Consider the following 17,063-nt stretch of genomic DNA (forward strand, 5'->3'; position numbering starts at 1 on the left):
TGCGCGTTACTCAATTCCTGTATTGTCTCAACTGTACGTAAATGTGCAACATATGTAAATTCAAGAAATGCACATAAATACCTAAGGGTTTGGTGTGCTATATACATAAATAAATAAATAAATAAACAAATAAATAAATAAATAAGATGCAAACTTTCCAGGTTACCATCAGCTACGGGGAAAAGAATTTATGTGTTAGAAAAAATGACAGGACGAAATACTTCAGCCATATGTGACATTAAGGGTCTCCTTAATGTCTGCTCTTGGGGAAAGGGCTGAGGACATATCGACGAGAGCAGGATACTCAAGTGTCACAGCAGAGAATACAGCACCTGATAGGGCACCATTTAATAATTGTAAAGTGCCAGTCTGGAAAGCGCTTAGAGTGCAATATCCTTATACGCCAGATATGGGTGCAATTCTGGCATTTAAGATGAAAGATGATCCGCTTGCTTACATTCAAAATATAAAAAAATGGTGGACTATGGAAACTCGAGAGTTCTGTGGGAAATCAATACCAGTATTTTACCACATTTTGTGCCAGGGGTTGCCAGAGCCAGTTCACAGGCAACTCAAGAAATTAGTGGGAATGGAAGCAAAGCCTTGGGCGGAGATACAGTTGACTATTGCGCATCATTGCTGACTTTTGCCAGTGAAAAATAAGAAGATGGAGGATGTTAGAAAACTTGAGGAAGCCAAGTTAGTCCAGAAGAAACTAGCAAAGTGTGCCATAGAGGAAGCAGTACTGACGAGTGGAGAGGGGTTAGGAATGCAGCAAGCAGTGGGTATGTCACAGGCAAATAATCAGCGGCAATCGGATCAAGGAGGAAATATGTATGCTCTGCGTGGCAGAGGGTTGAATTTCTGAGGAAGAGGAGGCTTCCACAATAATCAAATAGGGTATCAAAGTAGCCAAGGTGGCTTTCAGAATGTACAAAATGATAATCAAAATATGCATGGAGGACAAATCAGAAGACTCCTGTATGTTGGACATATGGAATGACAGGGCATATTGCACGGACATGTGGGAGCCAAGAGTATGTACAGATTGGGCAATTTTCAAGAGGGGGGACAGCTTATCCTTCAGCATATAGTTCACAAAATATGGACAGGTTGACTCAAGATCAGACAGTGTATCAAGCAAAAGCGTTGCAAATGCAACAGGCTTTACAACCACAGCAAGCACCATTGAATCCACCATAAGGGCAGTCACAGCACGCACCCATGCAGATACAGCTGACTGCAAACACGGGACAGTTATTGACTCCTAGAGTGGGAGTTGTCACTGCCGTGGGGGCCAAGTCCTTTTAAAGGAAAGGGAATTAGCATGTGCCCACAATAGGACAGCTCACAGAGCGACTTGATGTGTTCAGTACTATCGGTGACACCAAATAGTCAAGATGAACCAAGGGTTTATGTTACCATAGGAGGCAAATCCATTTTCTTTTTTAGTAGATACTGGAGTGACTGACTCATGTATACGAGATGGAAAATATCCATTATCAGGAAATGCCATGAATGCACAAGGCTTCTCTGGAGCTACAAGTAGAGTTTATTTTACTGATAAATTGCCAGTCTCCATAGGAGAGTGTGATATGTCTGTTCCATTATTGTATTCAAGACAGACACCGATTAATATTCTGGGCCAAGATTTAATAACGAAGTTGAACATGACAATTTATATGGCTGATGAAGGCATAGTGATGAAGGAATAGTGTGTTGCAACATAGTGTGTTGCACGCCAGGAATACACGATTTAAATGTGAGTGAATTTATTATGGTGTTTACAGGGCAAATAGCTCTGCGTGCAGTGCCATTAGAACCAGATGTTTTTCACTATGGTGTGCCCATTTTGTTGACATGGCTACCCGGTTTAGTGGGCAAGATTATGAGGATACCTGACAAATTCCTTTTTAGACCACAGGTACCTCTGAATGAAGAGGGGAGAATTGGCCATGCTTGAAGCAACTGATGATGAGGGCAGGCCATGGAGAAAGGTAATTGCCATTGGGGAGGGATATAGGTTAACTGACGTCACTGACAAGGATACGGTCAGAGATGATCCTTCAGACGCTGAGGTAGTGTTCAAAATGAGCATTACTTACTGGATTAGAATAGAAAGAAGGGAAATCCCACAGCGAATGGTGATAGTGTGGCAACGCCCAGCATTTTTTAATGAGGACATGGAGAAAATGGCAACCTCTTTATGGACACTACAGGTCCTTATGATGTAGGCCTATTGAAGCGGGTGGGAAAAGTCAGGATTACGTTGAAACCAGGATACATTTTATCTCGAGCGAGGCAATACCCAATGTCTCGAGAGGCGGCTGAAGGGAATTTTAAGACTATCTCAGCTATGATGGAACAAGGCAATTTGATGATGTCAGAGTCACTGTGTAATACCGCGCTGTATCCTGTGAAAACATTGGAGGGAGGGTCATGGCGTTTAATCCAGGACATGAGGCCAATAAACCAGATTGTAAACACAGAGTTTCCTCTAGTTCTGAATCCTGCAACAATTCTATCCAGTATTTCCCCAGAGGCATGATATTTCATATTGATTGATTTAAAAAATGCGTTTTTCTCAATCCTGTTACATGAGAATTCCCAAGATCTATGCCATTTACTTTCCATCAGACAAAGCTGAAAAGTACTTGTTTACCCCTAGGGTATTGTGAGTCTCCATCAATCTTTAATAGGGTCCTGCAGATGGACCTAAGTAACATTGATTTGCTAAGTGTCGTGCTGCAGTACATAGATGACATTTTAATTTGTAGCACAACAGAAGACGAGTGTAGATGAGACTCGATTCAATTGATGACTATCCTAGCAAGCAAAGGATATAAAATGGACAAGGAGAAACTACAATATTGTCAGGAAGAGGTGTTGTACATTGGTCAATTAATCTTGCATGAGGGAAAGAAAGTTACACCTGAAAGAACTGAGGCAATTATGAAAATGCCAAAACCGCGCATGATAAAGCAAATGCAGCAGTTTCTGGGATTGTGCAACTATGTTAGAGCATGGATATTTGATTATCGTTCATACACAAGACCCTTTTTGCAGGCTCTAAAGAAAGCACAAATGAACAAGGAAAAAATAGAATGGACTGAGGAAAAGGAAGAAGGGTTTGAGAAATTGAAAAAAGCTATTTTTACAGCTCTGTTTTTGGGGATTCCCAATTATTCTGAGGAGTTCTTCCTGTTTTAACAAATGAATGAACAGTTATGACAGCAGTGCTTACACAGAGAACCACACTTGGGTACAAACCTATGGCATTTTATAGTGGGATTCTAGATCCAGGTATGAGAGGACACTTTCCTTGCAAACAATCGCTGCCTGCAGCTGAATTTGCTGTTGAGAAGTCATCAAGCATCGCAATGGGAATGGTCTATGACTTTATTTATTGAGCATGCATTGTTTGCTGTTTTGGAGAAACACACTGACATATCAAAGGGCTTCCACGTATGAGGTGGTCACATCAAATCCGACAATCAAAATAGTCAGATGTAAAATAGTGAACTCTGCTACGTTTGTAGCCGCACCATTGGCAGCTGATGAACAAGTACATGATTGCTCAAATTATGAAGAGTTTTATCATGATATTCCGGGTGAAGAAGAATGCTCTAGCAGGAGGGGGTTCAATTTATTGACAGGTCTTCCAGAATTGATCAAACTGATGGAGAAAGGCATTCAGGTTCAGCTGTGGTAAGGCACAGAGCTAATGGGGAGTTTGAAGTAGTGACAAGTGCAAGATTTCCGACTCATTTTTCGGCACTGGCTGCAGAATTTGTGGTGCTTATTGTTTGCTCAAAAAGTCATACAGGGCTGGATAGGCTTGTTAAGGCACTACAACTTCCAGTAGCAATAGCAATAGTTAAATGTGCAGCTCATACTAAGAGAACTGCATTTATTTTATGCGGTAACCAAGCCGCAGACGAAGAGGCCAAAAGGGTTGAATATTCATCTGATATTTCAAGTTTTGATACTCCAGATGTGAATGAGAAAATGGTCACGATTATGATTGTAAATGAAGGATTTAACCATTTGTCTAGAACGCAATTGATGGAAGTCCAAGGCAGTGCTCCACATATAGAGTAAAAGGGCTGTGGACACGGAGGGGGTGTTCTTTATCCCCCTCTGAAGTATGGTGGTGGCAGGACAGCACTGGAAAGCCGGTGACCCCTGTAGCCTTATTAAGGGTGGCGCTAGAACAGCTACACTACCCTTTGCATGTAACTAAGGAGAACCTTGCAGCATCTATTGTGGAGGAATGGTTTGTTCCAAACCTGATAGAAAATGATGTAGTAAATTGCATCGTATGTCAAATGTTTACTGCCAGGCACACATTTCAAACAGTCAGAAAAGGGATTCCTCGACCAAAAGGTCTTTTTCAGCATTTAAATATAGATTATGTTGATATGCTGCAAGTATGTAATGAATATAGGTATTTGATAGTGGTGGTTTGCCCCTTTTTTTAAAGATGGATTGAAGCTGGTCCATGCACACATCCTGATGCCACTTGCACTGCAACGTTTTTAGTCCGAGAAGTCTTCCCTAGATGGGGAGTATGTGAGGTGTTCAGATCTGACAATGGGCCCCATTTTGTAAATGAGGTATTTGAGCAGATTAGTCTTTTGCTTAGTATTAAACATACTTTTTCTTCTAATTATCACCCATAATCGAACAGGATATGTGAGAGGCTCAACTGTCTTCTCAAAGAGAGGAGAGCTAAATTGAAAGTGTGTTACGCTTTCCACGCATACCTCACATCATGAACCCTCCAGCACACACCTAATTGCTAAAGGTACACCACTCGCTCATATTCATCATGTTCGCTCTTCCGGGCAGCAACGCAGATGCTGACGGGTTGCGCAATGCCCTTCTCGCAGGTAACCTGGGGCTCTTGTTGCGCTGCGACCACCTTGTACATGGCGGCTTTGGCCGCGTTATGCTTGGCGGTTACCCTGGAGACTGTGTGATGCAGGCATGATGCGACCCCAGGGTCACGCGAGGAGGACCATGTCACGCTGTGGTTCAACCTGTGATTGTTGTGTTGCACTAAATCCCTGTTTCCATTGCAGCTCCTGGGGACCCGGTGTCTTGTGCCCACCATCTCTGGCCTCAATAACTGGTCAGTGAGTTCTGTCTCTCTCCCTGAGCAGTGCTTGGGGATGGAGGTATACATAGTCTACACAAGCCACTACCTAGACTATGGATGCCTTTACAGGGAACCCAGTGGCTGCCTGGGTCCAGGCAATCACAGTGTTAAGGGCAGATAAGATGGCGGCCACTGCCGCCATACATCAGCGGTTAGACACCATCCAAAGTGAACAGCACGCTCTCCCGTTAGATCCTGAGTTCGGAGACAGAATCCTGTTTATGTCCTGACTCCTTTTCCATTAGCAGCGCGGCAACCATCGTGTACATGGCAGCTTCGGCCACGTTATGCCTGGCGGTTACCATGGAGACTGTGTGATGCACGCATGATGTGACAACACAGTCACGTGAGGAGGACCAGGTCATGTGAATGCATTGCCTTGGCAACTCCACAAAGGAACGCCAGCAGTTACACCTGCGCTTCTCATCTGCGTTTCATTACCCAACTCACGACGTTGTCACGGATTGCTTTGTTTTCCAAACAGATCTGGATTTGACCATGGCTTGACTCCACAGACTTCCTCTTTTGTTTTCTCCTCGGCTATTACTCTTCATCTCTGCATTTGAAATTCGCTACAACCTCTGCATGGCTATACGGACTGCTACCACATTTACATTCTGTTTTGGCGCCATTGATTTGAATTGAATTGTTACCGACCTCTCATTATTCTATCGGACTGCCCTTGGAAGCTTCCTGTTCTGCTACACGAAACTTGGTCCTCTGAGCTTCTGTCTGGCTCCACGTCAAGCAACTAACAGGTGTTCCTAGTGTTGGATCTTCATTGGTATTCACCTTGCACCGCCCTAGTGGGGAAATACCCAGATATCCTGTTCACCTTCTCCACTTACACATCTTCCCCAGTATACTATCTGGTAGGTGTTTTTTCTTGGTTGTTCAAAGGGGTTTGTGGTTCAGCTTATAGCGTGATTGTTGTGTTGCACTAACTCCCTGTTTCCATTGCAGCTCCTGGGGACCCAGTGACTTGTTCCAGCCACCTGAGGCCTCAATAACTAGACAGTGAGTTGTTTCTTTCTCCCTGACCAGTGCTTGGGGAGGGAGGTATACATAGTCTACACAAGATTCAGTTTTGAAAAATTGACACTGAAGAAGGGTTGACTGTACTGCCGACCCCTTGCATTACATGCATTAAGGGAACAGCCCGGGTCGGACCACCACCTTACACCCCATGAGCCAGTTACAAGGGAGGCAAATGAGAAGGCCTCTGACTCCTCCATCTACTAATAGTAGTGATGCCCAGACAATTGTAGAATTGTTATGAAATTAGCTACTAGGAATTGGCACAAGCCCCGATTTAGTGGCCCCTATATCGTGGAGAATGTTACTCCTTCAGCAGTTAAAGTCCAAGAGTGGCAAGCTTGGATACATCTGGGTGATGTGAAGCTGTATGCTTGTGAAACCGATGCACCCCCACCCCATTCGGAATCAGGTCAAGAAGAAGTAGTACAGCATGTGCAGACCCGATCAATGATGAGGAAGGATGCAAAGACTACTGAGTAAATAAATGCAAGTGTGCATTTGGACTGTGGCTCTTCCTGGACACTCTTATAGATATTTTAGCAAGAGTGTAAAAAGTAATTGTTCTTGACACACAGGAATTCTTACATTGGACTTTGGAAAAGTGCTAATGGGCTAAAAGATGCCAGATCTTGACTTCATTTTCGATGATTGGAAAAGGGAGAAGTTCCCTGATTTGTTTCTCTTTGGGAAGATAAATGGTCCTGTCTGATGTCGATGTCCATAGTCTACTTCTCACTGTCTTCATTTTTATACTCCGAGTTTACCCTGCTCTTGTTGGGTGCAGGACTGATGTGCACACTTTTGTACAAGATCCTAAGAATGGCCCTATGATTAGATGAGAATCCAATGAGGTTGCCTTATTAAAAAGGTTTTTTCCTTCCTTAAAAGTAATCACAGGCATAATGTGGTCCATTGGGAATAATGCAATTCCAGAAAGTGAGCAGACTCGACAACGTGTGGATTATCATCAATGGTGGGGCCTGATGTATTGGTGCATAATATATGCATGTTCAGCATTTATTATTGTTTTTCTGATTTTGTCGATCAATACTGTCTACTTTGTCGGTCCCTAAAAGGAAAGGGTTCCTTTGATCCTTCCTACTCCAGTGGCTTATACAGAACTAGATTTTGCAAGAAGACTAAAGCCATATATGTTGTCCCTATACTAGTGACTCATGAAAAGTCACTGATTTCTCTGAAAATTGTTCCTATGCTTCCCCCTATAGGAAGGACGTATACTGATGTATTTAGTGAGCTTCTTATACAATCTCATTTGGCAAAGAAGAGACCTAAGAGAAGTGCAAAGAAAGATGATTATGAGTTAAATGACTATCTAGACAGTACTGCACATTTGGGAAACAACATGCGGTATCAGCACATGAGAGAGGTGGAAAAAAGAACCTCCGAGGAGGATTGTTATGTATGTGCTCTCCTACCTTATGCTATGGGAATGTTCAAGATATTCATATCCGTAGAGATAGATGTCCAAGCAGTTCATTGCCCGACCCGCCTTATACTCTGTCATACAAGAGGTCAATTCCAGGGTTGAACAGCATCCTTGGTATGGGTGACGGAATGGTCAGCTCCAGAAGAAGATGACTATGTTCAAGATTTAAAGATATGAGAAAGAGCACACATCAGAGATCATGTGATAAGATTTGAACAGCCTGGCATGAAGGGAGCAGGAATTTGATGGAAGATGAATAGGAAGCTCCACTGTCAAGGAAAGACTGATGAAGAAATACGAAAATACAAGGAAAGAGGCCAGATGCAGATCTGGGGAACAATATTTTCTCCATATGGTTGGGAAGAAGACAGTTGTCTACAGAGCTGTGGCAGTAACTCGTCATCACAAACCAGTTATAGATTGTGTGGAAAAAGGATGCAAACCTCTCTGGCCGAGGCTTGTAAAACTGCTGAAATGGGCTGAAGATAAAGGAGGACTGTTGCAGATAGTGTCTTTGGCTAGTGCAAAGCTATGCTTCAGAAATAATGGCACAAGAAAGGTTGGAGAGAACAGCAGTGCAGTCAAATCTTCGAAGTACCAGGAATGAAGGATGGGATAATGGACCTCTACTTGTACTGCAGATCCAGAGCTTACATGAAGTTGTCGAAAGAATAGAGGGAACTGTGTTCCATAGTGATTGTTCAAATTCCAGCTTTAGTGATTCCAAAGAGTGACCTGAACATTGGTGAATTTCCAAAGGCAGATGTTCATCTAAGAAAGAGAAGATCAAGTGGATTACTCAATTGAACAAAGAGGGAGAAATATTTCTCAGCCAAGTCAATAGAGGCCTTCAACGCTATCCCATATGAACACAGGTTGTTCAGCCAGACTTCAGCAGTGTTCACAACAATCATTGTGCCAGGGATCCAGACGATGGCAATTAACAGATGGTTACAGATAACCAGATTGGAGCTCCTGCAGACAATCAATACTACTAAAAAGGGATTCAATGCTATCAAGGAAGAGCTGAGAGACATACAACTGATGACTCTCCAAAATAGATATGTATTGGATATGATTAGAGCCATGGATGGAGGTGTTTGTGCAAAAATTGGAGAATCATGTTGCACATTCATACCGTCTCACAGTGACGAGAATGGGACCTTGATAGAAGCCATAACGATGCTGACAAACTTGCTCGTCAAGATGGAAGACGAAGATGAAGACGTTGCAGATGACAGCTGGTTTGCATCGATCTTCTCATGGGTTCCACAATGGATGGAGAATATTTTCAAGTTTCTTGGATCCCTGTTGGGGATGATCAAGTTTGGATTCTGGGTGATCAGGATAGTAATCACACAATGCAAGATGACTGCAAAGAAAGTGACAGGAATGAAGATCATGATTGATGTTGAATCTGGGTTCAAACCCAAAGAGCTGTATAATGAAGAAATCAGAGAATATGTAAAAGCCAGTATTCATGCACCTAAGAGAATGAAGTTCCTATACCCAAAGAACCACAAGAAGTATGTAGGAAGATGGATCTACTGCAGTCTGAATAGACAATGTAGTTGTATGACCCGGAGCATTGGTGAGCATGTGAAATCAGCAGGTTGTTTGAAGGGAGTCATAAAGATACAGACTCCAAAAAAGCACTACTTCAGAAGAGGATGTCTAGATGTGAAGACTGATGGGAGAGAGGTCGATAAATTGCCCAGAGGGGGGAGTGTAGAGGATGAGCCATATACCTCTACTGGAAACCACACCCCTAGGCTGCCCATATGTTGGGAACCAGAAATACTGACATGCACAGTATAAGTGAGGGTGCCTATACCACAAAGAATCCTTGACACATGGTATCCATTGAGAAAACCTTATATGCATGCATGAAGAAATGACCACCTTCTAGAGGAAGTCCCTGAAGAAGTGTGAAAATGAACGAGAAAGGAGATTGTGACGTCATTCGAAGTGGAAATGACATACCTAAAAGAAATGTTAATGAAGAAAGAATATAGACATTAAAGAAAATCAAAGTATTGAAGTAAGCAACATTTTGGGATCGAAATGAAGAATGCATTTATGGGAGAAGCACTGAAGAAAATGCAAAATTGTTTTATAATTGTAAAGATGCAGTAACGCAAGTAGACGAAGTAATCGTGACGCTGGCTATGTAGTAAATAGACTGCAGGCTATGCACCAATGTACATTCATAGCAATGTTTAGAAGCTGGATGTTCCACAATGCACTTTAGCAAACTTGACACCCTGTGAATGGAAAGGGCTGGAAGTATGGCGCAGTTAAATAAAACAGCTGATGGTGAAGGAGAATTCAAGAAAGGCTGGCTGACCCAGTGTCAAGAGTCGGGGCTGCCGTAAACCTGGTTATCTGTTCAAGAAGATACATGAACATGAGAAAGAAGGTGAGCCCCTGTTTGAGGGGTAATGGAAAAACACTGAAAAGTGCCATGGGTTCATCATTTAATAGTATTTTATGCAACAAAAGAGCTCAAAATGTGGTGTACAGTCACATGGTCAGATGAAAATAGACTTCGGGTCGAGCTACCCCGAAACCAGAAGATAAGGCCATGCGTCTACTCCCTTTTATTCGCAGGCACAGTGAGCCTCTGTAAGGCCAAGTTCAAAGCCTTAATTGAATGACAGACCACTGGAGTGATGATGGATGTGGGCTAATTGGGTGGGAAGACATGACCAGGCCGACCCTCGCAGCAGCTGGGGTACTGGCTTTCATCCTGCTAGCGAGTGGAATATTCCAGAAGGGTACAAGTGTGCCAGCCAATTGTAGAGGGCCACGTATTACACAGTGCTATAGTTTGAGAAGTCAATAGGATGTCGTGTATGAGTATGACCTGGAAAATGACTTGCATTTGGGATGGGCCTAGTTGCCCACCTGACCTTAGTAAACCAATCATAACCCCCCGTCCGTATATAAAGTATACTTGGATGTTCCCGTTAAGCCTATCAACATCCAGTTTAGGTTTTCCTATTTTGCCACGTAGGATGATCTCAGTAGTGATGAATTTTTAGTAAAAAACCTTTTGTTTTTCAAGTAATGTTTTCAGAGAAATCGAGCGAACATCTGTTGATGATCGTTGTAACTCCCTGTTTTATATCATTGTTAATAAAACAGTACAGTGTTTTGCCAACTTCCTGAGTCGGTCTTATTATTGATGTATGAGTAATATCTACATCACCATCCATCTCGAGTATTGCTACCTCGTCTTAAAGGGCCCCAAATCCTGGGGTTCACTAATTTGAACCATTGGGATTCTTCATTGTATTTGTAGGCCATATCCACTGTTTTTTGTGTTCTTTTTATAAAAATGTATCCAACAACAAACACATACTTGGTCTGGTATTTCAGCAGATGTGTTTTGAAACTTAACTATTTCTTTTTTATATGTGTTTGTTAGGAGGTTGTTGTGTGTGAGGTTTTTGGTAATGTTTTCTCAAGTTACTGAATTTTGTAAGTCAACTACAGTTCTATTATTAGAAAGAGTTCTTTGGCTGTTCCGTATAGGAGAATGTTATTTAAATTGTATGGTTCTAGAGCAGGACTTTTTACATAGTATAGTCTATGGACAAGATTCCGTGTAGCGGAATGGTGTGTTGCTATCATTTTGATGTGGTGGATGGAGTTTTTGCAAGAAGTTCCCGAAATGCAGCCTAATGAATGTCCTTGCAGACTAGTGCGGCTGCGCATTGGACAGGAGTCCATGGAGGTTGTCCCGAAGGAATACAACCCAGGTTTTCCATGGCTGAGTACTACTTTACCCTCAGTGTATCTGACCTTAGCTGCACAAGCCTTCAGGAAATCTCCAGCAGTGGTGAAGAATTGCCACACCCAGGACTCTCTCCGGGTGCTGGAGATAGGGACTTCCTCCACCTCATCTTCATCTTATTCTTCATCCTGATGTGTATCACTGTGCCTGTTCCCCTGTCAAGGCACTCCGGATGGTGATGGTGGTGGTGGTGGGGGTGGCTGGGGAGAAGGAATGGCCATAGCAGATGCCATTTTCAGCAAGATTGTAGCTCTCCCTTATAGCTTTCAAAAGCAGGTGCTCTCTCCTGGATAGCGGAATTGAGAATGAGGAAAAGTAATGGGTGGGTCATTTCAGAGGAGCTGTGTGCACACTGTGTAACTGTCCACAGACTACCGAGTTCACAACAGGCCTTAAAAAGTTGTAAAAAAGTTGCCAGATCAACCAAGACTGTATCAAGGAGCTCTGGAAGGATAACGTTTCAACTTGAAACACCCTGGATGGCCAGAAAATGTAGTTTGAAACCGTCCACGGCAGTGGACACTGTTCGCAGACAGACCATCACTCTGCACAGGTGCGGTCACATGCTGATGTCTAGGGAATGCTGTAGTCATGATGGCCATCTGTTGACACCCATTTGGTGTGTTTGTCCGCAGAACAGGTGCGATGTCTGTGGACTAATTAAAAATGCATCATGCAGAACTCGACTTATGCGGACACAGAACCCTGTCTTTATGTCCTGGGTATTAATTTTAGCAGTGCACGGTGGTGGTGCGAGTTATGGTTGCTAGGCATAACTGGCACATTTCTGGGGTTTTTCCGTTTGACTTGTAACCATAACGTCCCTTTAACAAAGTTTTTTTCACTGAATTTCATATTATTATTAGTGCAACTTAACCATAATAACCGTTTTTTTCACTGATATATATTTATTTATATTTATAGAACATTGATTGGGCATTCCTTTGCTTTGGATTGTGAAACTATTGCTGTTTGGGTGGCTACTGTCATCACATTCATAGCCCTCTTTAATGTATTGCCTGCCCTTGGTCCATGTTACCACAAAAGTCAAAGGAAGTATAACTCTTGACTGTACCTGTCTAATTTTTATGATTGTGATCACTGTTGTTTTTGTGGAACAGTGAGGGCTGAGTAGGTGGTTTAGTTACAACTCATCCTGCATTCGTCCTCCCCGCTGTTCGAATTCAAAAACATTACTGAGCAAGAGGTCATCACCCTGCTCAATTCCATTAAACCCTCCAATTGCAAAGGTGATGCTTGCCCCGCCAGCCTCATCAAAGACTCCGCACCCAGCCTAGCCCCCTTCCTTACGGCCTTTATCAACTCATCCTTCCAATCAGGCCATGTCCCATCAGGACTTAAGGAAGCTTGGGTATGCCCACTTTTCAAGAAACCTTCACTCGACCCAACCGTCCCGGGGAACTATAGGCCCATCACGACTGTACCGTTCCTGCTCAAAATCCTGGACAAAGCAGCTTACCTGCAAGTCCAGAAGTTCTTAGAGGACAACCGTCTCCTCGGCCTACGGCAATCTGGGTTCCGCCCACGGCATGGCACTGAAACGGCCCTCCTAGACCTTAAAAACCAAATGGATTATCTCAGAGACGCAGGCAAACCTGCCCTACTACTGCTCCTTGACGTCTCCGCAGCATTCGATTTGGTTGACTACAATACTCTGTCACCACTTAGCCACCCAAGCCAACTTCTCCCCTAAAACCTGCCAATGGACCACCACCTTTCTCCAGGAAAGGGTCATGAAAGTCTTTACTGAAGTTGCCGCTGCCACCCCCAGCCTCCTCACCTGCGGTGTCCCCCAGGGATCCTGAATCGCACTTACTCTCTACAACCTCTTTACGAGGCCTCTGTTTAGCATCCTGGACTCCCTTGGTATCTCATATACCAACTATGCAGACGATACGCAGGTACTCATCCCACTCACGGGCGACTACCTAGCAGACTCCAACACCCTCTCCTCTATCTATTCTACCATCCAATCCTGGATGGCGGAGAATTGGCCTTGCCTCAATAGTGAAAAAACCAAACTCCTCCTTATTGGCTCACTCTCTGCAATCTTGGAGAACAGTATGCCTCCTTCACTATTGATAATATTCCAATTAAGGACTCAAACCATGTTAAGACACTCGGAGTCTACCTTGACTCTGACCTGTCGATGGACAGACAGGTCAATGCCATCGCCGCCTCTTCAGCCCATTACACCAAAGTCCTCAACGCAGCCAGGCCCTTCTTGGCCCGTCAAAACTGCCTCACGATTGCCAGGGCAATCATCGGGTCAAGACTTGACTACTGTAATGCCCTTCTCGTCGGGACTTCCAACAAAAACCTCGTCAAACTTCAGCTAGTCCAGAACAATGCACTAAGGGCAGCCACCGGCACCGCAAGGAGAAACCACATCTCCGAAATCAGAAGGGAAGTACACTGGCTCCCGGTTAAAGAAAGAATTGTCTTTAAAACTCTTGCCCTCACCCACAAATACCTTCACGATCTTGCCCCCCCCACCTGACTAACAGAATTACCAGGCACTCCACCACAAGACCGCTCAGATCCATCTACGCCAACACCATTGTTACGCCTACCTCACGGAAAGTGCGCGCGGGTGGCTCCAGTTTCCCCACCTTAGCAGCCACGCACTGGAACGCTTTGCCTGCTCACCTAAGACTCATTGAGTCCCACCTAGCCGTTCATAAGGCTATCAAAACCAGACTCTTTGTGTGACTTAAATCTGTATCCTCCACTGCCTATATGCCTGCCAAATTGTAACTAAGAGCCTCTGGCACCAGTATGTAATCTTAAATCTGTGTATCCTCTGTAACTAAGAGCCTCTGGCACCCGTATGAATCTTAAATCTGTGTATCCTCTGTAACTAAGAGCCTCTGGCTCCCGTATGAATCTTAAATCTGTGTATCCTCTGTAACAGCGCCTCGATGCCTTTTGGGCTGCAAGTACGCTTAACAAATGCAAACAAATAAATAAATAAATAATAGGACAATAGTCATTTTGTCACAGTTAACATGTCCAAAATGATATTCCCCCACCAACACTTGCTCCCTGGAATTCTACTTCGACTACCACCCCGATCGCTTTGGTCATTGCATTTGTCTTCACTCAGTTTCCCAGTCAAACCATTGTGTGGTCTCCAAAGGGTGTGGAATTATCTGGCTGTCCTCACCTTTTACCTCATCGATAGATCACATCACTCCAGATGAAATGTCACAGGTCAAGCAAAAAATACAGTTCAAGGCCTTTAACTTGTAAACAAAGCCCTAAACGGTCATGCCACTGCTTCTGCACTAAATGACCATATGGCTATGGTGTACAGGCGAGAAATTAGCATGTCTGTGAAATGTGCAATGTAAATGTTCTAGTGGGATATGTTTCATACTATTAAGAATCTTCCCCATATAAAGTACCTCCTTTGGGGGTAATCTTTGAAAAAATTACTTGTTGAACAAACAGAAGCTCTAGTCCAGGGATCTGCAACCTTGTCTCTCCAGTTGTTTTGACTACAATTCCCATCAGCACTAACTAGCATATTCAATGGTGATGGATCATATGACTAGTTGCTAAGTTCTATCTTCCAACCCTTCCCTTGTTAAACACCCCATAGCCACATAAATGAGTGATCTAATGCTAATGAGAGCCTGGGCTAGTAGGAACACGACAATGGAGGGAGTGCCATTCCCTCACCTGATTATCAGGCCAACCCCTCGACTGAGTGGCAGGCAGCACAGTCCACTTGTGTGCTTTATTTACATGGGGGACTCTGCTTCCTGCCTCTGAGTAGGAGTGCCTTCCCTGCTACACACTATTTTGTTTGTTGCAGAGCCCATTTTGCTCTGCAATAAACAATTTTTATAGTAATGAGAGGTGCTGGGGCAGTTGAACCCCTGCCCAGCCATTCAATGTAGGCCAGTCTAGCCATGTAATAAAACCACTCATTTTTGCTTTACCCATGCTGCACAGTAAAATATACTGTGCATCAAGAGTAAAACAAACATGATGAGTACATTTTACAGTGCATCAATGGCAAAGCAAACATAATAAGCATAATTGTACACATAATAATGCTTCTCGTGTCTGGTTTACCCTTGCTGCATAGTAACTATACATCAAGGGTTAAACAAACATAAAAAAAAACCTCAGGGTCATCTTCTACTCAACACTCTCCTTCTCTCCTCACATCTCTGACTTCACTAAGAAGTCACACTACCAGCTGCACCTCCTCATGGGTATTCTTCCTCTCCTTCCCAGAGCTCACTGTCTCCAGAGCTATGGTTCTCTCTATTCTGGACTACTGTAACAGCCTCTCTAAATCTGCCTGCTTCTACTCTCCTCCCTCTGAAACTCATCCAGAACAGGATGGCGAGACTTGCCCATGCCTCAAGCCCAGGGATGGTCTCTCTCCAGGACTGAAATCTCTGCATTGGCTCCCAGTGGCTGTGAAGATTAAGTTCAAAACCCTCTGCATTGTCCACAAGGCCTTTTGGGGTCTGGGGCCTCAATACCTTCAACTCTCTCTTCCTAAATATCTTCCCGCTCAAGCTCTTCGCTTATCTGCCTCCAACTACCTCAGGGTCAATCGCTTCTCAAAGCAACGAGTTGGTGGTAGATCTCTTTCTTTCGCTGGGGTCTCCCTCTGGAACACTGCATCCCTGAAATGTGAGGAAAACCATTTCTGGTTCCGGAAGCACCTCAAAACCTTCCTCTTTGCTTCTGCTTTCTCTCCTTCTCTCCCCTGCTGAACTCCTGGCTAAAACTGCTCTGGTCATCTGGCTACCCTCTGATCTCGGGCCCATATCGCCTCCCCCGCCAGTTGCACCTCTGCACGTCCTCTCTGGCATGCCCCACACTTGGGGACTGTTTTCTGTATCCCTAAAGCCCTCTGCCAGCACTTGACACCTGATGTCTGCACTTACACTTGCCACCAGCTGGCCACACCTTTTACTTATTGCTTATTTATTCTATTTATTTTAATGTTGTTCCTATGTACTGCACTGTTCCCTTCCCCCCGCACTTTTCCCCTTTCCCCTTCCCCGCATTTGCACAATCTCAATGTCACCTGGCCTAGTAAGATTGTTGTCTTTGTCTGCCCTCTGTTCCCCCTCCCTTGCCTCGTCGCACCTCGAAACACTTGTGTATAAGCACGTTATAAATACCATATCATATCATAACATATCATATCATATCATATCATATTATAATAAGTGTTACTACATAGCTAGAATGGTGGTCTCACCTTGTCATCACACTTATCAGGTTTGCTTTACCCTTGATACATCAAGGGTAAAGCAAGCCTGATAAGTGTTATTACGTGTTGAGAATGGCCTTACTGTGCATCAAGGGTAAATCAAACTTGATAAGTGCTGTTATGAGGTTAGACTTGCCTACATTAGTGGTGCCGGTCTCCATTTACTTCCTTAATGTAGCATGACATTGTTACTTGGGATCAAGAGTAACACAACAGTGATAATTGCTATTGCATTGCTAGACTGAACTACATTGGTGGTGTCACTGTGCATTTAATTTCTTACTATGGCACAGCGTTTTGCATTAATGGTAAAGAAAACATGATTACTGTTTTACGTGACTTGACTGATTAC

This window comes from Ambystoma mexicanum, chromosome 5p, assembly GCF_040938575.1.
Source record: "Ambystoma mexicanum isolate Mex_15411 chromosome 5p, UKY_AmexF1_1, whole genome shotgun sequence".
Taxonomy (NCBI): Eukaryota; Metazoa; Chordata; class Amphibia; order Caudata; family Ambystomatidae; genus Ambystoma; species Ambystoma mexicanum.